We start from the raw sequence: 24090 nt of genomic DNA, 5'->3' as shown, positions 1-24090 counted from the left end.
AAACTCCCGGTGGGCCCAAGTGTCAGTGGGCCCTCGTACTGCTAAACTTTTGGCCTATTTCATGGCCTTTCCCTATTTCTATTAGAACAAAGAGGCTAAATAGATAGAATAATTGATTATAGTATAAAGAGAACAGACTACGAGAATAGAGGTTGATTGAGGAGATCAAGAATATTAGTACTGAGAGTGGGCCCCTGGTCTAATGTTTTTGGGTGGGCCCCTGGTGTCCCAGTCCGACACTGTGTACATCTGCCATACTGCCCTACATCCATGATGTTCAGGCAGAAAATCTGTATCCATGTCTGTATTTATGCAAGGTTTCTGACCAACTAAGAATTTAGAGAGACCACCCCTTCCCTTGCAGATGGGTCAAGCAAGTGGATCATCAATTTACTTATCATCACATATGTCAAATTGTGCAGCATCCAACATAAAGGTCTGTACAATATCCAAGTTACTGGGTATAAAAAAAAAAGAGCCTACAATGTGTGGTAAAGGAAAGTGGCTCCTCTCATGTCTAAGGATACATTTATATTAAAAAGTACTTTTAGTATAATGTACAAGTTGTAGATATTAGTATGTTTAACAGTTAAAAATATCATGCATTATTTGGGAATAACGTACCTCCTGTTGTAAAATATGTCAGCATGGAATTCAATGGCACAAGGTCATGGAACTCAGAGACAACTTTATTTTTATTATACAACTTTTAAAGAGTTGTGTCATTTTTTATATCACACAGCACTGTGTATAAGGATATTCTGTTTACTTTTTGCCTTTTTATTTTTGTCTTTCTTCTAAAAGGGGTTCTCTAGGTTGAGAAAGAGTACTTGCTTGAGCTAATAACTGGACTGCTACAGCATCAATAGATATTTGTGGGCTGCTGAAGTCAAGGTTGACATTTTCAAGTCATCAAGGCAAGCTTTTGTACATCCGAGTGAATGAGAGAATTCTTACTGTTTAAGCATGGAGAAGGTAGCACTACAGTTGGGTTGATGCAGGGTTGGACTGGGCCAGCGGGACAGCGGGAAAAAACTGGTGGGTTAAGACTCTATTAGCATGGAGATAAAGTTATCTGGAGATATTCTGCTATGGCTAAAGTAGGAAGCAGAAATTAGGCAATAGCATGGGTGCAGAATCCTACACAAAAAAATAGACTTGACCTAGTTATAAGCATAAGAGTGAGATTGAACAAAAAGAAGATCAAAAAACTAAGGAAGCCCTGCTCCTGACTGCAAATTTTGTGAGCCAGACTACAACTACAAATCCCAATATGCCTTTAGAAGCAGCACTGCTATCATTGTGTCATGGTGTACCTTCCTTAATATTATGGTAAGAGGTAGAAGGCAGTCAGAAGTTGCTACAGAAATTTTACACAGGTGTAGTTGTGTTTTGACCTGTTACTGACTCACTTCCACGGGTCATCTATATTAACCAAATGCTTTTCCCCCCTAAAATTACTATTATATGTGTTCACCTGGTCATTTATATATCACGATATTTTTATATATATTTCTAATAGGATACATGTGTTGATTAACTAATGTTTAAGATGGTTCTGGTCAAATATATATCCCATTCTTACCTGTGAGTAAAACATCACTGATCCCATCAAAAAGAAAATGCTCTGTAAGGCTACAAGTTTACAGTTAATTCTACTTTTTATTACTCTTCTTTTTATTTAGGGCCTCTCCTATCCATATTCCAAAATCTTATTCATATCAATGCTAGGGTATTTGGACCCTAGCAACCAGACTGCTGAATTAGCAAATGGGAGAGCTGCTGTAACGTAGAGTATCTCAAACTCAGAACCAACTCCAAGGACCCACTTACAACTCGCACTTCTGCCTATAGCAGCCGTCTTTGGCTTCAAGAGGAGCCCTCTGTTACTCAGATGCTGCCAAGACTTAGGGGCCAATTCATTAACTCCGAGTGAAGGAATAGAAGAAAAAAAACTTCGAATTTCGAAGTGTTTTTTTGGCTACTTCGGCCATTGAATGGGCTACTTCGATCTAAGACTTCGACTTCGAATCGAAGGATTCGAACTAAAAATCGTTCGACTATTCGACCATTCGATAGATGGGGAAGATCCCCATAGGCTTAGCTAAATTTTTTTGGTCGAAGGATAATCCTTCGATCGTTGGATTAAAATCCTTCGATCGTTGGATTAAAATCCTTGCGCAAAATCCTTCGACTTCGATATTGAAGTCGAAGGATTTTCATTCCCAGTCGAATATTGAGGGTTAATTAACCCTCGATATTCGACCCTTGATGCATCTGCCCCCTAACGTGAGAGGACCAAGTAGAGGGTTCTGAGCAGACTAGGAAACTGAACGTATGCAGAAGGGATGGGGAGCAGTCAGCGAGTCGTGAAACAGGCAGGGCAAATACCAGACGGCCAATGTAGTACCAAATCAGATAACAGAGGAGTAGTCAAGGTCACAGGCCGAGGTCAAGCCAAACAGTAGCGTGGTACAAAATCAGGATACAGAGAATAGTCAAATACAGGCAGAGGTTAGTACAGAAGGCAGAATGGAACAGGTCAGGAACAAGAACAGATTTAGTGCACCCAGGAACTATAGGAATAGACGTTGGTCAATTGGAAATAGGGCATGTGCGCCTGAATAATTGAATTTGCACCAACCACAATTACAGCACGCGGCACAGTGAAGAAAGCCAAAAATACTGAGCCTCGCAAAAACTGGAAGTGGCATTCAGGAGCAGCATGAAGAAGAAGCAGGTGGCGAGCTTCCATCACCCCCACTAGACCACCAGGTATTTTTACAGCTGCTGAATAAAAAGCTAAATAACTCAAAAACCATAAATAATAAAAAAAAATTAAAACCAATTGTGAAAGAACATCACTACATTACATTAAGGGGGTTATTTACTAAACTTGATTTTTTTTTTCTGGTTCAGGAAAAAAAAATTTCCAGGAGAATTTTTTTTTTTGAGATTCATTATACCCTCAAACCTGTCGAGGTCATGTATAAGTAAATGGCAGATGTCCCTTCTACAATTTGAAGATATCATGATCTGCGCTGGATTTCGTTAGATTATTCAAAAAGTTCTGGGTTTTCAGGTGAAAACCCAAACAATTTAACGATTTGTGGGTCAAATCTAAAAAATGAGTACGATTGGGGTTTCCACTGGATTTTATCAAGTTTTTTCCGACTTTTTCCAATAATTTTATTGATAAATAAGATATATTTGTGGATGGGAGTTTCATCGAGCTTGGTTTAATGAAAATATAAGAGAAATGATAGTTTTAGTAAATAACTAAAAGTTATCTCAAAGGTGAACAACCCCTTTAACACAACAAGAAAGTTGTCTTTTAGTAGGCAAAGAGCTCTTTTAAAAATTAAATAAGTTGAGTTGTTAATAGAGTTTGTGTCTTTCATTATGAAAATAGGAACAAAAAGTTCAAAAATGCAAAATTACAGTTTACAGTTAAATTTCCAGGAGCTATGCTAGCTATATGGAGAGTCAGCAATGAGTGCATTCTGTGAACACAGGTCCATCACAAGGTAACACATATGTGCATGGGGCCTGAGGTGAAGCTATGGGCATCATCCATCTCCACTGCAACCATCCGAACAGTCACCTGATGTTCTGACAAAACTCACAATAGAGACTGAAAATCCTGAATTTGTGATTAGCAATAGCATGCATCCAGCCATGAAGAGCAATCCCTTGTGTGGAATGTCTGCAAAGTATTCCCTGTCTTTAAAACCCTGAAATGCAGGAATCGTGTTCAAGGTGAAGGGAAATTAGGTAGGCATATTGGGAGGTGGGAGAAAGGGAATCAGAAGTAGAAAATAGAAATTTTAGTTAGTGTGCATTGAGATGTATACGGTGGAATAAAGTTAATCATTGCTTTTTGCTGTTACAGTGTAGTGCTGTTTATTAGATACAGGTATGGGACCTGTTATGCAGAATGCTTGAGACCTAATAGAATTATCTTGTGTATGTTGTGTACATTTTGTGAAAATGTACTTCCTAATGTTGGCAGTATAATAGTAGTATAGATCTACCATTCTGGTCTCTCTCTCTAATATTTTGCTCCTACGTCAGTATATCTCTGTGTAATGTTTCCTCTCTGTCAATGGTTTAACAATGATATCCCTGGCCCCCCTGCAAAAACATTTCTGGAAGGGCCTGGCGTGCACTTCAAACTACCGATTTGGCCGGTCACACATGCACATAAGCACTCATTTTCCCTTTCTCCTCTTTCTATGTATTTTTTCTTCCTTCTTTCATGTATCTTTTTTCTTCCTTTCAACCCTTTATACACATATGTGCTTATTTACCCACCCCATTCTCAACACTTCTTTTTCCTTATTTTCTTCCTTTACTTCTCCTCCTTTTTTCCTCTCTGACTTGCTTTTTCCCTTCCTTTTTCCATTGCCTTCTCTGACCCCCATTAGTAAATGTCTATAATTGCACAATTAGAGTAGGTGGATTTTATTTACTGCAGTGCTTAGCAGCATAGAATAACAATTGGTGGAAGGTGTCAAAAGTTTCACCATGCCAATTAAATATGTGCCCTGCCTTTCATTATGTAAATGACCTCTAGTGAGCACCCATATGCTATTAAAAATAAGCTGTATAGAGTTTCTTCACTGGCTATCCCTCCCTTTTAGTATAGCACTTTATATAAGTGAGCAGGCTGCTGTATACATAATAGTAGTATGATTATCATTATCTCTACTGATACTAATTACAAAGCACAGTATAATTATGTGTATAGGCAGACTGATATTAAATTGTTCTTATACAGCGTTACTAATTTTCTCAGAGTTTAGAAAACATAGTACTTACTTCTTGTTGGTGTCCTTGGATTTGAATGAAACAAACCTAGTTTCAAACTTTTACATCCCTACTTACTGCTCAGCTCTTCTAAACTTAAAAGATATATACTGTAGCTATAAAAAAAAATATACATACATGTGCTGCAAACCATAAAATCTGTAGCACTGGTTTTACAGTCCTGACTTACAGTAAATATATTGTGATATTTACTACTAATGTTCTTGGAAACTGACTAAATAGGGTATCAATCCGATTAAACAAGTTTAACATCCTAATTACATATAGTTTAGGAAAATGTGAGTAGAGATTAGCTTTTATATCATCAGATGTGGTGGAAATTTTGTAAAGGAAACTTTGAATAATAATCTTTTGTACACTTTGGAATGTTGTCCAATGAAAATGCAAACCAAAAAATGATGAGCTATGTCGGTATGGGATCCGTTATCCAGAAACGTGTTATCCAGAAAGCTCCAAATTATGGAAAGGCCATCTCCCATAGACTTCATTTTAATCAAATAATTGCAATTTTTCTCTGTAATAATAAAACAGTACAGGTATGGGACCTGTTATCAAGAATGCTCGGGACCTGGGGTTTTCTGGATATCGGATCTTTCTATAATTTAGATCTTCATACCTTATATGTACTATAAAATCATGTAAACATTAGATAAACCCAATAAGCTGATTTTGCATCCAATAAGAGTTAAAGGAACTATACCCTTCAAACAATGTAGGTCTCTATAAAAACATGACATAAAATAGCTCATATGCAAAACCCTGCTTCATGTAAATAAACCATTTTCATAATAATATACTTTTTTAGTAGTATGTGCCATTGGGTAATCATAAATAGAAAATTGCCATTTTAAAAAATAAGGGCCACCCCCTGGGATCGTAGGATTCACTGTGCACACAAACATACCAACAAACCATACTTGTTAGGTCACATGAGCCAATTAACAGACAGAGTTCTGTCTTTTGCTTCAACACTTCGTCCTGTTACAGTTGTAGTATTTCTGGTCAGGTGGTCTTTGAGGCAGCACACAGACCATCACATAATGGTGGTTCAAGGTAAGAGATGTAAAAGGGCAAAATTCACTTAAATATATATATATATATATATATATATATATATATATATATATATATATATATATATATATATATATATATATATATATATATATATATATATATATATATATATATATATATATATAGAATTACAATTCAACAAATACTGCACCCAGGCACGTTTATACCATGTTACGTGAGTGCTGACTTCCCCATGGATCGATACTATATATATATATATATATATATATATATATATATATATATATATATATATATATATATATATATATATGAGTCCATATGGGAAGCACTCCGCTCTTTTTGTTTCAACTCGGGTGCAAGGTAAGGAAATCAGATATGAAGACGAATGACCAGCAACAACGAGGTATTTAGTGAATAATCAAAGTGTACAGGTATGGGACCTGATATCCAGAACGCTCGGGACCTGGGGTTTTCCGGATAATGGATCTTTCTGTAATTTGGGTCTTCATGCCTTAAGTCTACTAGAAATTAAAGGAGAAGGAAAGCTACCGAGGCATTTTATTGCCAATAGATTAGCTGCAATAGTTCAAGCTAGAATGCTATATTTATTCCGTAAAATGTTTTACCATACCTGAGTAAAAAGCTCTAGAAACTCTCTGTTTCTTTAGGATAGGAGCTGCAGTATTAACATGGTATGACATCACTTCCTGCCTGAGTCTCTCCCTGCTCTGGGCTCAGATTACAGTAGAGAAGGGAGGGGGCGGGGGAAGAGGAGCAAACTGAGCATGCTCTTGCCCAGGACAATGAGGCTTAAGCTGAAGGCAGGAAGTCTGACACAGAAGCCCATGTGTACACAATAGAAGGAAATAAATGCAGTGTTTCTTTTGACATGGGACTCAGAGCAGCACTACTTTGGGGGTTTACTGGTATATTTAGATGGACCTTTCTGATAAGGCTTACTTAGTTTTAACCTTTCCTTCTCCTTTAATTTAAACATTAAATAAACCCAATAGGCTGGTTTTGCTTCCAATAAGGATTAATTATATCTTAGTTGGGATCAAGTACAAGCTACTGTTTTATTATTACAAAGAAAAAGGAAATCATTTTTAAAAATTTGGATTATTTGGATAAAATGTAGTCTATGGGAGACAGCCATTCCGTAATTCGGAGCTTTCTGGATATCGGGTTTCCGGATAAGGGATCCTATACCTGTATTAGAAAATCACATGTAAAGCCATGTGATTTACTAATACACTTTGATTATTCACGAAATACCTCAGTGTTGCTGGTCATTCGTCTTCATATATATATATATATATATATATATATATATATATATATATATATATATATATATATATATATATATATATATATAAATATCAGTATCACAAGATTCTTTAATATGCCACTTCATTTGATATGAAATATCTGGTGCTCAAGTACTAATTTTCGGGGTATAGTTTTCCTTTAGTTATATCTTAGTTTGGATCAAGTACAAGGTACTATTTTATTATTACAGAGAAAAAGGAAATCATTTTAAAAAATTGGATTATTAGATTATAATGGAGTCTGTGGGAGATGGCCTTTCTGCAGTGCCAGGCCACGCTGGCCAGGCGCCCTAGGCAAGCTGGCCAATCACGGCGCCGGCTTAGCGTGCACATGCGTCTACTGTCACTCGCATGCGCATGCGCTAATTGGAGTTCTCACACAAGTGTAAAAAAAAGGTAAAAATTGCACCAATAGTCGGGCAGAGAAGGGAACCGGACTTGGGGTAGGCGACAGAGGCGATACGTGCCTCGCGCCCCCCCCAGCTTTGCGCCCTAGACACGCCCCCTATTTTGCCTACCCCTAGTTCCGGCCCTGCCTTTCTGTAATTTGGAGCTTTATGGATAATGGCTTTCTGGATAGCGGGTCCCATACCTGTACCTTGTAATTAATCCCAACTAATATATAATTGATCCTTATTGGAAGCAAAACCAGACTACTGGGTTTATTTAATGTTCACATTATTTTGAAGAAATAAGTATGAAGTATGAAGATCCACATTATGGAAAGATCCATTACTCGGAAAAACCCCAGACCTCGAGCATTCTGGATAATAGGTCCCATGCCTATAGTTATAATTATTTAAATGTTATTTTTTTTAAATAAAGCAACACCATATCTGCACAATGTGTAGTGAAGAAACAAAGCTACAAACAAAAATAAGGACCTTATCCATGACAGTTTATTTATTCTACTGTGGTTATCCCTTAGTTACAATAGAACCTATATTCTGCACTGGGCACAGGCTCACTTAATATTAATATTGCAAGCTAACCCCAAGGCACATGCAGAGCAGCAGTACAGCAAACACATTCTATGTATATTGCATTAACATTGATTAAACTCAAGTTGGTCATTTAAATGTAAAATGTAATTGATCAAGACTCTTCTTTATAACAAGCAGCTTTTCATGTTCTCCAAACGGCATCATGAAAAGCAAAATACTTTGGTTATGAAAATGATATTTGAAGCTAAAAGCAAACTGACTGTATCAAACGAACTGCATTTTATTCTCCTATTGTCTTTGGATTGCTAATTCTGATGAAGCAAAAAAAAAAAAACAGTGGGTAAGAAACCTGCAAAAGGCATAACCCACTTTATCATCAAATTTAAGCCTTCTGCTAGCTACACTCTTAAGCATATATCTCATGAAATTTACACACAGTCACCTTGTGCTTTAATGACATGCTCGTAACAAGTAAAGCGAAGATCACACACAATTAGTGTGATTCATTAAACATTACATTGTGAATTGCAGTGCTAAGCAGATACAGTGACTGGTGCAGAATACCATTATTTAATAAGTTGTTTAAATAAGTATTCTAGAATCTTAAAGAGAACTCTGCTTCTAAAATGTGATGCTATTTCAGTGTTCAGTGGGAAAACAAGGGCCTTGCCTTTATACTATATATATGCAGGTTGTTTTTTTTTACCCCATTACCTAAAATAATCAGCTCAACTGATGTAGGTGTTTTAGTGATTTACACCAAATGCTTCTAATAGGTAAAAACAATGGTAGAATTAAGAAATTATCAGAGACCTCTAAAAAAATGTAATTTTAAGTATAATAAAAGTCTTAAACTGAACCAGTTTTGTACAATACAAACATTTTTCCTTGGTGTCAGTAAATTAATAAAGTTTTGCAAATATCTAGCGCCCCATCAGCCAGCGCCGGAGTGTAGCATAGGTACAGGTATTACAGAAAGGCGATCTTCCATAATTGGGATTTTTAAAAATGATTTCCTTTTTCTCAGTAATAATAAAACAGAAGCTTGTACTTGATCCAAACTAAGATATAATAAATCCTTATTGGATGCAAGACAATATTATCGGGTTTAATAAATTTTTATATGATTTTTAGTAGACTTAAGATATAGAGATCCAAATTACAGAAATACAGTATCCCTTATCCAGGTGCCGAGCATTCTGGATAACAGGTTCCATACCTGTAATAGAAATTCTTGCTGAAAAAGTATTTATTTTTGCCTGTATACGCCACCTTCATGTAAGTATTAAGAATTACATGCATTTATATTTGCAATGTAATAAAAATCCAATTATGAAGATTACATTGCAAAATGTGACTTTTCTCCAGTAGTGTAACTAAAAAAAGGCTTTAAGGTCACAGGGCAAAATGTTCAGCTGGTCCCTACTTTTGCAGGAGTCCTTCGGGGCTGAGAGTTAAGTGGATTTTGGCTGCTGTGATACTGTGGCACCCCCGATCCTCTATTATTTATGCCACTGATTTTCTCTTAAAGAAAACTAAACCCTAAAAATGAATCTGCCTAAAAAAATAATTTATTGCACCAGCCTAAAGTTGCAGCTTCTCAATAGCAGTAATGATACAGGATTTCAAACTTGTCACAGGGGGTCACCATCTTGTAAAGTGTCTGTGACACTCACATGCTCAGTGGGCTCTGAGCAGCTGTTGAGAAGCTAAGCTTAGGGGTCGTTGCAAAATATCCAGCAGAAAATGAGGTTTACCTGTAATATAGACTGAATATAGGGCTGATTATTAAATTCTGATGCACTGGTTTCTGAGCTGTCATGTAGTAATTATCTGTATTAATTACTAATCAGCCTTATATTGTGACATTTATATTTTATGTGAACTGTATATTGTGAGTCTGTCCCTAAGCTCAGTAAGTGACAGCAGCACAGAGCATGTGCCGTGAATCAGCAGAAAAGAAGATGGGGAGCTACTGGGGCATCTTTGGAGACACAGATCTTTACTGCTAAAGGGCTGTGGTTGCCTTGGGCCCAAAACATAATGTACAACATTTCTAGCCTACTTCTTTATTTAAAATTTAGTTCTCCTTTAATGTATGCTTTTTTTGTACTGTTTATAGCATACATTCTCCTAATTATGATGGTATCATTTTGGCTTTCTCCTCTTGCAGCTTAAGACCTTTTAGCTTAGTTGGGGGATATTTGTGGACTGCAGTCAAAACTGTATTCCTTTTGTTTTGCTTTGAGATTACTGTGAATCTAAATTAAAATAATCCGTGTGTGTGTGTGTTTTAATAAAGCAGTCATCTACCTTGTGGCACATTCAAGCCTTTCTTGAAAACAGAACGAGAACACACTTGTTTCGTGTTGATATTTACTTCTATGATTTTAATGATGTGATTTAAAATGAACTGGCATTCTTCATCTTCACCCATGGCTTTCTGTCAGCAATTGGTTTGCCTCAGTCAATCAATGCCACTACTACGGCACTGGGCTGCCATTTACCACTAGGGGGCACTGCGAGGATTTTCTCTCAAGGCATACATTGAACCAAGTTGATTAAAGCAGTTTATTAGCCAAAGGAATGTATAGAGTAAGTTATCATTATATCTATAACATCTACACTGGGAACATGGTATATGTATTTATTGCAGCCATCAGAGAAAGTAAAATAAAAAAAGATGACAGCTTTAGACAAATAGTGTGACAAGTGTTGCTGTCGTGCACTGATGCATCTGAAATCCTGTACTTTCTATAATTCTTCCAGCTTCTCAGTAAGAAGACAAATAATTTCAAATAATAAATCAAATTATTGCATAGCTGTCATGAATACATGTCTAAAAAAACATCTTTCTTCCTTAGAAGCATTAGAGGCAGCATGGTGTTACACACAGCAAAATACTGTATATACACGAACCATTTCCTTGTCTACAAATGGTATCTTACATCTTTCTATTTGTTCATTTTGGAATTAAAATATATCTGTATTTATAAACGGGCTTTAAATGTTTCATAATATGTCAACCTAGCACTGGAGTCAGAAGCTTAAGCTTTATCCACACGAGGCCCCATAAGTACATGGAAAATATTGTCAGATCAAATGAATGAATGGATGGGTAAGAAGTGATGGCCCCGGGGCTTCCATTCTTTAGTCCAAGGCACATGACCTATACATCCTATTTTTTACCGGCAGCCTTTGTTTTTCTTGTGATTTGGAGATTTGTTTTCTGATTCTCTGTATAACTAAGAAGCATTGCTAAGTTCATTCTAATTTCTTAGTTTAATAAAAGGCTTTTTCTTATTCTAGCTGGTGGTATAGGTATAGGATCCATTATCCGGTAACCTGTTATCCAGAAAGTTGCGAATTATGGGGAGGCCATTTCCATTTTAATCAAATAATTCAAATGATTAAAAATGATTTCCTTTTCTCCTGTAATAATAAAACAGTACCTTCTACATGATCCAAACTAAGATATAATTAATCCTTATTGGACAAAAAAACATCCTATTGATTAATGTTTTAGTAGACCTACGGTATAGAGATCCAATTTATGGAAAAACCCCTTATCCAGAAAGCCCCAGGTCCTAAGCATACTGGATAACAGGTCCTCTATCTATCTATCTATCTATCTCTCTATCCTTTAATTCCCAAATGGTTTCATAAAATAAGCCTTTATTAACCATGTAACATATAAGCACTTTACACATCCTGATTTGCTCAATTTGGTACAAGAAGGGCTTGCTTTATTTATATATATATATATATATATATATATATATATATATATATATATATATATATATATATATATATATATATATATATATATATATATATATAGGTCCAAAGACATATGTGCAGTTCCAAAGTTTATGAGAATGAGTAGAGGAAAAATAACACTGGGCCTAAATCCTTGATCTTTTTTTAAAAACTTAACAAGGATCTTTATGTTCATTCATTGTACAAAGTACACTTTTCAATATATAATATCAAACGGGAGGGAATTCATAAGGGAAGTATTAAATAATCTTTATTTTTGTTAAATAAATATACATTTTTTTATTCTATTCCTTCACTCGAGCAAAGTAAATGTGCCCCTTTGTGTTGAACTGATTTTTCTTCTTTTCAGCTACTGAAAAAACCACATGGGACGATGGTTACAAGAAGGTGGCAGTATCCCAGGGGATGCAGAATTCATGAAATCTGTTCAGACTTTTGTGATCTAAGATTAGTTTGTGTAGAACAAGGAATATAGAGGACTCATTGGTTATAGGTTGTATATACTATGAGAATTGTGCATAGTTTTGCATGTGTTTTCATGGTTCTATTCTCTAGGTTAAAGCTAAACTGTCAATCTGGATGTGTTTAAGCCAGATGTTGCCCACGTAGGAATTTGTATAGCTTCCTATTTGTTCCCTAGAACTCTATCAATCGGATCAACCCAATATTACCCAGCTCAAGGTGGGTATATCAATTTAAATCTACTTGCTTGCCAACCTGGCCGAACAAACAGAACTCTTAAGGGGTTATTTACTAAAACTTTATTTATTTTTCTGGTCAGGCTTTTTGGGGCAAAACTCAATTTTTTTTTGTGGAAAAACTAGAATTTTTCGAGATTTATTATACCCCGATCCTGCAAAACAACTGAATCCGAAAATTCGGCATCTCAAACCTGTTGAGGTCATGTATAAGTAAATGGCAGATATCCCTATCCCAACTTGAAGAAATCATGGTCTGCGTTGGGTTTAGCCTGATAATCTGAAAATTTGGGGTTTTGTGGCAATGACCTGACAAAAATCAAGGATTTGGGAGAAAAGTCAAAAAAAAATGTTTGATTCAGGTTTTCCATTGATTTTATCAAGTTTTTCCGCCATCCAATTTATTCAAGTTATTTTACTGATAAATAAGGCAAAATCATGGATGGGAGTTTGGTCAAGCTTTGTATAATAAAAAAACTTAGATAAATTTGGAACTTAGTAAATAAACCCCCAAAAGTATGTTTAGCACAAGCCCTATTCATTTAGCTACTGTTGATTCTAGGAGATGATTTGTGAGATCACTGATGCCAAAAACAGTGACCTTTGTCCAGTGAAACTGTGCCTCAATTACCAGAAAAAAACACTTTAGTAATTAGAGTGTATTGCAGAGACAATCTTGTCAGTCTACCTGGCAAACTATAATTAACCAGCTGGAAGCAAGTAGTTAATGAAAGATACGACATATGCATTTTTTCATAGTAGGACCTTGTTGTGGTATATGGCAGGGAAGGGCCATCTCCCTCTGGAGTCTAAACCAACCATAGGGTCTCTGTGAGACAGCCTGCAGGACATTAAAATACCAAATAAAATCTGTTTCAAACCTGTCAAAATGTTGCTTATCTGTCACTCTTACATGGTTCAAACAATAGCTGACTCTTCTCAGTACACTGATTAATGCATCCTACCAGCCCAGTCAATATCCAACACTCTGCTTGTCAGCTGGCCATATTTATTGCTGCATTACTATCAGATGTATTTAACTACTGCTACATAAAATTGTTCTACATCATGTTAATTACTAGCAAATCTCAACAACAATGGTTTTCACCATTCGTATCTAAGTAATCCAAACAGCACACTGCAATATGTTTTTCCGTTTTCTATTTACAATCCATGCTAATAGTCTGAGTAAAACATATAGCAAAATAACAATAGTGATACAATTAGTTGATCTATGTAAAGACTGAGTCTAATGGTATCAGAATATATAAATTCTGGGAAGGCCATCACCCATAGACTCCATTTTATCCAAATAATCAAAATTTTTAAAAGTCATTTCCTTTTTCTATGTAATAATAAAACAGTAGCTTGTACTTGATCCCAACTAAGATATAATTAATCCTTATTGGAAGCAAAATCAGCCTATTGGGTTTATTTAATGTTTAAATGATTCTTTAGTAGACTTCAGGTATGAAGATCCAAATTACAGAAAGATCCGTTATCCAGAAACCCCCAGGTCCCGAGCATTCTGGATAACAGGTCCCATACCTACTTTTAGACTTGTTTTTTTTTTACAAGAACACCCCACATCAATTCACATCCTTACACTGCCATTGCCTGGGCAATTACACACACACACACAAGCGCTTTCCTGTTCTAAACTTGTGTTCTGTCTTTCCAAGAGGTCTAAACTACGGTAGGTGGTACATCACTTTTTTCCAGTGCTCTTGTAGATTTTATTTTTGCCTAAAACAATACAATTGCATTAAGATCTTTCTGATAGATCAACTTATATATTTTGTTAAAAGGCCATGATTAATTAAAACCGTAGGGAGTTGTAGAAAGCATATCGTGGTGAGTGGCAGGTGTTTCGTCCAATTGGGGCAAGGTCTCTTTTGGGACTAGCATTTGATCAGGATCCCTTAGACTGCATCAAGGATCCATATAATATACATTCCCCTGAGAGACATAAATGTCAACCAAATAAGCCTTTTTTATTTTTTTTCCAATACGTTTGCACACACAGTTACATAATATTACGGAATATAGATATTCTTGAAATTAAAATGGCCACATTAATTGCCCAAATCGAATGACATGTTCAGAAATGACTGTGATAAATGAATGCCCAATGCAAAATCACTCTTCGGTATGGCTAAGAATGAGGAGCAGGCTGTGCATGGTTAAAAGGAGTTACAACCTGGGCAAATCAGCAATTACTAGGTGGCAGATTTATAATTTATTGAATTTGGTAATCCTGAAGAATTCCCCATTTATCAACACTTTCCTGGATGTCAGGATATTGTCCTGGCAGTCAGAAAGGTATTTAAAGAACTGACAAATTTATCAAAAGAATGTGTCCATATGTCAGAATGTGTTCAACATCTTTGAGCAGTCGAAGACCATTCTGCTTTATAGGATGTCAGAGATCAGCAACACTGTCCTATGGTTCTGCTTTACAAACTGGCAAAAACATGTTTATGTCATACTATTCTGTCTATATAATATAATGTAATATATTAGAGAATTATACCAAATTATTTATGTTTTGGGACACTCTGTGGCAAGCTAGAACAACCACTTTGTATGGACCATAACTTATTTTATTTCTTGTAAATTTATATAATTTCTAAACATCCCTCAAATAAATGGACAAGTAATAAAGATAAAGGAATTAATGAAGTATAGCAACAAGGAAAATTAATATATTGGCCGATCCTTTCATTTCCGAAAAACAGACTGTGACACCAGAAAATGGAACATTTAGCACAGCTACTTTTATTCCCATAAGATCTCTAATATTGCCTCAAATTCACTACCACCTTTTACTGTATGGCAAACAAATACATCACAAAAATCATATCAAATCATGAAAGCTGTAAAAAACATAACTAGAATAATGAAACTGTGTCTGCAAAGGACAAAAAAATAACTGGATTTATTTAATAGTGGTTAGACTATAAATAGTCTATGGTCACATGCAACCGTTTTAATATATACAAGAAGCTCCCATAACCACTTCCTAATCAAGCACAGAAGGGGTGCTAGTAGTTTCAATTCAAAAACCACTGAATGGACCACACTTAAGTGTTCTCATGTACTGGTGGGCAGTGTCAAATGACTATTCACCAGTAAATTCCACTGTTAATGATTCTTGACAATTGCTTTACCACACAATTTAGAATCCACTGTACACGTCTTACCTTTTTAAGCCAATCATCTTCTCCTTCCTGCTTTTTCCATGTTTCTTTTTTTTCATCACTACATGTACTTTCCCATTCTGCATGCAATTAACAAACATTTGCTTTGCCCCATTTTATCCTTCTACCTCTCATCTCTCCCCCATGTACTTTTAGCGCCCTTCATATGCCATTCCTCCATAGTAAATGTGCCATTCTGCCTTGTGTCCCAATACCTACTCCATTTCATGTCCCTTAGGTTAAGTTCTTTCATGTGATACTTTTGTCTCCATGTGCCACTCTCTTTATTTTTGCTCTATTCTATTTTGCCATAGTCCTCATGTTCCCTTCACACTCCCCCTGTTTCCTTTGCCATTAACTTTACCATGTGTGTCATTCTATCTTCCTTCACCCTTTAACTACCGCTTGTCCCATTTTGCCCCATTTCTCTTTCATATAATTCTCTCTCTCAAAATCTATTCTCCCTTCCTTCCCTCTCTTCTAACCTTCTTCTATGGGGTGCCGTTTGTCCCAAATACATTCTGTATACAAAACTATCCCTAATACACAGAATGAATCATGGTATAAATCTCATGGTATATAAGTATTTGTGACCATACACAGAGAAAAAAAATATACAAAAGACTTATTTCTATTAAAGAATGAGAACAAAATCTGGTTAGTGCACAAAAGGATGTCCTTATATCACAAACTCCATTCTGTACATTTTAACAAGCAATTTGTCTCACAAATGTATAATCTCCATGTAACGGACGCACTTATGTGCAAAGTTACTTACAGAATGTATTATGTAAAAAAAAACTTGGACATAATACATCATCTGTGTACTTCGGCTAGGGAATAGTCCAAATTCGATTTGAATTTGAAAAAAATGTGAAAATTCGATTATCGCAATTTATCATGTACTGTCTCTTTAAAAATTCAACCATTCGCCATCTAAAATCTGCCGAATTACTGTTTTAGCCTATGAGGGACCTCCTAGAACCTATTTGGAGTCAATTGGTGGACTTATTCATTTGATTCATACGATTCGAATTCACTCGAATACAGACTTATTCGATTGAAAACGGACCTATTCGGCTATTAATTTCGGTTGATAATTTTGAATTTCAAAGTTTTTCAAATTCAAAATTCGACCCTTGATAAATATGCCCCTGAGAGTTTGTCAGATGTTATTGAAGGGATATTAGGCCTGTGATGGGTTAGGCTGCAAGATATAATTGTGAAAAAAATGGCTGGAAGTGGATTAAATGATTCTGCTGTGTTAGTTCAGGCAAAACAGCCACACAAGCACAGTAACTTCTGGTACATTTATTACAACATGGCAGGTAGGTGTGGCCTGTCCCATTATTGCTCTCAGCTTAGACAGGAAGAGGAACAGGAGTGAGTCATAAGATAATGGCAAAACAGCAGGAATGCCCTTAACCAAAATGGCCACACAAGCAGGTTACTACAATAAGAATAGCCATATCACCTAAAATGATCATATTTATGTTATGCATACTTTTCTTTCTCTTGAATCATTATAAGTGCAGCATTATATTTCTCAGCCATTTGTAGAAACTTCCAATTAGGAACTTGTAGTGTTTAACAGCAGCTCTTTTAGGAAATGTTTGTTCATGTTTATTACTATGCAGCACAGGGGACATTAGAGGGCGCCCTCTATAGCAGGTCAGATACGTTGCCTTAGGGATGATGCAGCCATGTGGAACAGAGCTGGCAACTTCTCATCTTGTTTGTTATATGGCAATAAGCTTTGTTCTTATTGGTTCAGGAATGTGACTGACAGTGTTGCTTCACAGAATGGTTATTTTATCTGTTTTGTGAAACAAAACTTTCATTTTGTGGAAAGAATGAATCCTGTGCTATAAAATCTTGCTTTCTGTCACAAATATCTATTTTGTCATTCAAATCTAGCTTGACATGCACTAGTTAGTTACACTATTATATATTATGTCCAAGTTTTTTTTTTTTACATAATACATTCTGTAAGTAACTTTGCACATAGGTGCGTCCATTAATGGTTATACAATTGTGCGACAAATTGCTTGTTAAAATGTACAGAATGGAGTTTGTAATATAATGACATCCTTTTGTGCACTAACCAGATTTTGTTCTCAATTTTTAATAGAAATAAGTCTTTTGTATATTTTTTTTTATTATCTGTGTATGGTCACAAATACTTATATACCATGAGAGACATTCATTCTGTGTATTAGGGATAGTTTTGTATACAGAATGTATTTGGGACAAACGGCACCCCATATTCTTCTGACCCCTGTGCAATATTCTAACCTGTTTCACTTCTCCAAGCCTCCCCATTTTCCAGTATAATCTTCAGGTTTATTCCAACTATACCTTCCTCCTTTCATGAGGAAATCTGTCTTTCTTAACTATTTTACTTCTCCACTCTCCATGTGTCTTATATATATATATATATATATATAAGACAAATGAGAGCACACCTATAGAAATCAAAAGCCTGGGTGCTGGTTAAGAATTGTAAACAATTTCACAAAGAATGCCGCAGTCACAGGTCTAAGAACAAAACAAAAATGTTTTAATAAAAATCGAACATTTTAGTCAAATAAGGAAGGTCACTTTATGTGACCGAAACATTGGATTTTGAAAAAAAATAAAATAAATATATATATATATATATATATATATATATATATATATATATATATATATATATATATATATATGGATATAAATATACACATATATTTGTGTTCATGTTGCAACAACATCATATATAAAACACCAAACCAGCTCAGCTGGTTTGGTGTTTTAAGCAACTGGCAGACTGTATGGGAAACAAGATTGGCCAATACTCTACCTATATGTATGTGTCAGTGTTCATCCTTATGTAATTACAAATGTCAGGACCTCAATATTTAGAGGTAGAACTACCCAAATTTCTTGGCCCAACTCTATAGGAGTGCTGGAAGTTGGCTGTGCTGCTTTTCAGCTATGTGAGTTTGCACCCAACTCTCAAAGAATTTCTTGAGCTGGACCAGGATTTATTTTTGTGGCTTGAGTGACAAAAACGGGGCATTTTGAAAAGAATATGCTCATCATTTATATCTCAAATTTAAGAAACACTTCCCTTTTGTGCCTTGCTAATGAAATACAAGGAAAGATGTTGTCAAGATTATAAAACATTTGCAGACATGGGATAAAATACAAGCACAAACCCTGTCTGCTTTTCTGTCATCTTAGTTAAAGGAGAAGGAAAGGCAAAATTCATGAGCTATCTTCCTCTGATGTACTCATAAAGATGTCCTGAATCTCTATAGTTGTAGCTCACCTAAGCAAATCCAGTCGCATAAATTCCATCTTCATGTTCTGCTCTCAATCGCATTAATGCAGCAGCCATCTTGCTAAGGCAGTGATCCCCAACCAGTAGCTCGTGAGCAACATGTTGCTCCCAGTGGCCTCAAAGCAGCTGCTTATTTTTGAATTCCAGGCTTGGAGGCAAGTTTTGGCTGCATACAAACCAGGTTTACTGCCAAACAGAGTCTCAATGTAGGTTTACAATCCACATAGGGGCTACCAAATGGCCAATCACAGCACTTATTTGGCACCCCAAGAACATTTTCCTTGCTAGTGTTGCTCCCTAACTCCTTTTTCTTCTGAATGTTGCTCACGGGTGAAAAAGGTTGGGGATCCCTGTGCTAAGGTATTAGATGTTTCCTTTGCCTCTCAATCCATATTGCGCATGCGCGGAAAAATAAATCCCTGACACCAGGAGTGCGTCACATATGACATTGCGCTCATTACTAGCAGCACGAGCTGCACAAGCAAGTTAAAAATTAGTGGCACGTATTGCTAGATTTGCATGCGTGTCATCTGAGACATGCGCAATATGCTACAATTGAGCCCAACGCATCTCAAGGCTGCCTCGGGCAGCAGGGAGGAAGCTGCCTCAAAATTTGGTGACGTTACCGAAGTCCAACGGTATAATATCCGGAGAGCGCTGCTGCTTCTACTATACACCAGTGAGACAACTTTAAAAACATTCTGTAAGTTATGAGTCCACCAGTCTTATTGTAGAAATATGCTTATGCTTTGCCTTTCGTTCTCCTTTAAAAATATATTGAGGGCTGCTCCTGCCATGAGGCAAGGTGAGTGGCCAATTACCATAGCAAAGCCGAATTTCCATTTTTTTTTTTAAAAGTTTAAAGCGCAGCATCCACCCAAATACAGTAAATGTAATTTTAAAAAGAAAAAAGTATTTGTTTGTCCCTTAAAAAGGTCTAATTTTTAGTGTTCCCTTAAAATACTATTTGAATATCCAACAAATCTAGCAACATTAATAAAGGTGTATTCTGAACAAGAGATATTTATCTGGAAGACTTCACTCATAAATAAAGTCATGCAGATTTGGTGGACAATGGACATGCTATAAAAGATTCAGTAAAGATCCAGTATTGACAAATTTTGATTTTTTTAACAAAATGGAGACAAAAGTGAATTTGTGATGCATCACAGTTTTTGCCAAGAGCAACACTGCATGCTACTATAGTTTAGAGTTTTAGTATAGTTTTCTGCAATTTTTAAAACATTATATGCCTGCAGATACATCAGACGTATAATTTTGACAAATAGGCCACAAGACACATTAAAAAAAGTAGTAACTTGCTTTTCTAACCCTAGGCTGTGGCATGCAAAGGTTTCCTGTAAATAGCTCAACAACAAAAAAGGCTTTGATTTTTCAAGTTGATGCTTCTTCAAAAGTCATGGACTCTTTGACAAGCCTGGATCACCATATCATTGTTGGATCAATGAAAAACACATGTTAAAAAATATATTTCGTTTTATAGTAATTTATCTTATACATTGATGCAAAAAAACTACAATTTGCAAACGTTGGAACAGCTAAACTTTCTTATCTCAGGCACTTATTATTCTTGTAAATGGCTGCACAATAAGGTAATGTAGACTGGATCTTGTGCTCTGAATATTCTGTTCCAAAAATTGCTAGACAGTGAAAATGCATGACTGCTTTATGGAAGAATTCTGATTTTTTGAAACATGGAAAGCACTAAAGAGTGTTTCATAGAATAAGGGACAAAGCAAAAATGGTGCAGGAGAACATTTTTTTAAAATAAAGAAATATAACTTGGTAGATAACTAGGCAGCGGGTGGGCCATGATGTGATAGGGGGGGGGGGTTGTGATGCATCGGGCCGGGGCTGTGACATGGCGATCGGCGATTGCTGTGTCAATCAATCCAAATTAGGAAAACCGGGCAGGCAGTTTTGACCCAGACAGCCCTTCAAAAATTCGGGCTGTCCGAGTCAAAACCAGACAGGTGGCAACCCTATGATAGCATATGCTGGTTACAAGGTCATTAAAATGGTCAAATAGGGAGAAAGGAAATGAAGCAGTTGCTATGAGTTCCAACCCTACCAATGTCACTATTAAAGAATAAGTAAATGTTTATTTTTTTTCTCCCTAAAATGTGTCTACTTCCTTGTCTAATATGAAGCACCACCCCCTGAGTTCTCCTTCTCTCTCCAAGGGGCAGATTTACTAAAGAGCAAAGTGGCTAACGCTAGTGACTTTTCACCACCATTGCCATCCACAGGGGCATCGTTGCTTTACTAACAGGCACAGGCGCCAATCCGCTAGTGAAAGAGACCGTCACTAGCGGTCAATCGCAGTCCATCACCAGGCGAACAGGCGTTACTGCGCAAATTCACTATAATGCGGATTTTACAGAACGTTACCTCTTTTGCCAGAGTTGCCTTCGCCACCTCAGACCAGGCGAAGTGCTATAATGTAGCTAGATCTTCCTCAATCTTCTGTCACTTACATCATATCCTGAGTGCCGAAAATGCATCTAAATTCAAAAAACACTGGCAACTTTTCCTTTTTTGAAGTGGGATTGGCTGCAAAAGTCAACAAACAAACAAACTTTTTTTGGGTCACCGGTTTTCTTCATACATTTTCAAACATATGGAACAGTGGGCACATGTCTTGGGCATTATAATAACTCTATTGTCTTTATAAAGGTTCCCTGGACATGTGTTTTTAAAAGTGGAATTTGTAAGTATTTGCTCCAACATTTAACATTAAGACATCCATATAACTTTAAATTCCCTGCCGTAAGCAAATTCACCTAAGCGCAAGATCACTAGCGAATTTTCACTAGGCAGGAGGAAACTCCGCATATTAGTGAATTGGCGTAGTGCACTTTATTTCTACATATTTTAAGGGTCAGATTTACTAAGCTCGAGTGAATAGTTTGAATGCAAAAATATTCGAATTCCAAAGTATTTTTTTGGGTACTTCGGCCATCTAATTTGTCAAATTCGATCGAATCGAATGATTTGAACGATTCAAAGTAAAAATCGTTCGACTATTCGACCATTCGATAATCGAAGTACTGTCTCTTTAAAAAAACTTCGACTTCATACTTCGCCACATTAAAGCAACCGAAGTACAATGTTAGCCTATGGGGACCTTCTAGAGCACTTTTCTTTTTTTTTGATCGAATAAAAATCATTCGATCGATCGCTTAAAATCGTTTGAATTGTTCGATTTGAAGGATTTTATCGAACGATTTTTATTCGATCGTTCGATCGAACATTTTGCGCTAAAATCCTTCGAATTCGATATTCCAAGGATTTTACTTCAAGGGTCGAATTCGAGGGTTTTTTAACCCTCAAAATTCGACCCTTGATAAATCTGCCCCTAAGTGTTGTTTCCATTAAAAAGTTTAGTTCTAATAAGGTTTTTTTTCACGAATACTATTTGTCTGTTATACCAGGATAATAAACTGTTTCAAAATGTTTTGAATTATGTCACTGTGGAGTTCTCTCATTAGAGTTAATATGCAATTCCTGCAAGTTGCTCTTACCGATATTCTATGAAGTCAAGGTGCCATCCAGTGGCTTTAAGTGTAAAGGTCTCAGTGGGCCCAGGCAGACGAAGAAATATGGTATAGATGATTCTCTGAATATTTATTTTCAAAATAACATCATTTTATAAAAGGACTGGAATATTGTCATAATTTACTGTAGGAATTTTTTCATCTGCCCCATGTTTCTGAATACAGTCATATTTCTTTTTTTCAAATAAATAATAAAAACGTAATTTATGATTTTTATTCCTGCCTCAACTCCACAGATAGAATAGCTGATAAAAAAGAAACAGCTCGATATATATATATTGCTAAAATGATGCCAACAAGAGACAGGAAGTGAAAATTAGGTCAACACCTGAACCAACCTTAAAGATGTCACAGTGAAAGCTTGAGGCATTTGTTTTCAGAACATTTATTACAATACAAAAAGCAGATCCTGTGCAAATGAAACATTAAAATGTCACAGAGCATAAACTTAATGTTATTTTAGCATATGTGCAGAAGGATGAAGAAACCCATCAGCTGAGGACACCGGCAAGAAATGTCTCCATTTTATTCATAGATCTGTATAAATTTAGTTGCCAGCCAGATTTAAAAAGATGTCTTAGGAAAACAATGAAACACTAAGAGCAAAATACATTTTAAAAAGGGTTATTTTGAACACAAAAAAAAAAAATTTTCTTGCTTTGACTAAGATGCCAGTTTTCCCCTGGGCTACTCACACATTCTTCACACACGCTGGGAATGCTAGTCAACGTTCAGAGGATTAATACCGATTTCCAGCTCTGTGCCCCAAGGCTCCATACTCAGACATCTATTTGTCCTTAGGAAAGGTTAGGGGTTGAAAAGAAAATATGCAAACAACAGAATCATCTGTGAAGATTTCTCCTCCCCCATAAAAGTTTTTGATCTCTGCTGCAGCTAAATTATATATTTTTTTGTTTTGTGGTGGGTTTATATAATCCTTTTACTGCTGCCAGGGCATGTATCGGGTTCAGCTGAGTTGTGGCCTATTCATACGTGAAGGGTTGGACGCCGTTTTATATCTTTAAAGCCTATTTGAAAGAGGGGGAGAGAAGCATCTGCACGTTCCTTAATTTCACAAAGCACTATTCAGTTTTAGCCATCTGAACAGATGAAAGAATAGCGCACTTCTGTAATAAAACATAACAAAACTACGGTACATTTCACATTTTCTGTGCCAGGAGGAACCTTTAATGCGTTGCTTTCAAAAGCTACTGTGTTAGAGGGACGCTATCAAAAAAAAAAAAACAAGAACTTTTATGATTACCAGAACACCTTTGCATATATGCCGTAGCAGTTCTGCTGTGAGAAATGCATTCATATTGCTTGGCTCTGTGAAAGAAATATAAATCATACTAAAAAT

Source organism: Xenopus laevis, chromosome 4L (assembly GCF_017654675.1).
Source record: "Xenopus laevis strain J_2021 chromosome 4L, Xenopus_laevis_v10.1, whole genome shotgun sequence".
NCBI lineage: Eukaryota > Metazoa > Chordata > Amphibia > Anura > Pipidae > Xenopus > Xenopus laevis.
The sequence above is the reverse complement of the archived record's forward strand: the minus strand, read 5'-3'. Positions refer to the sequence as shown.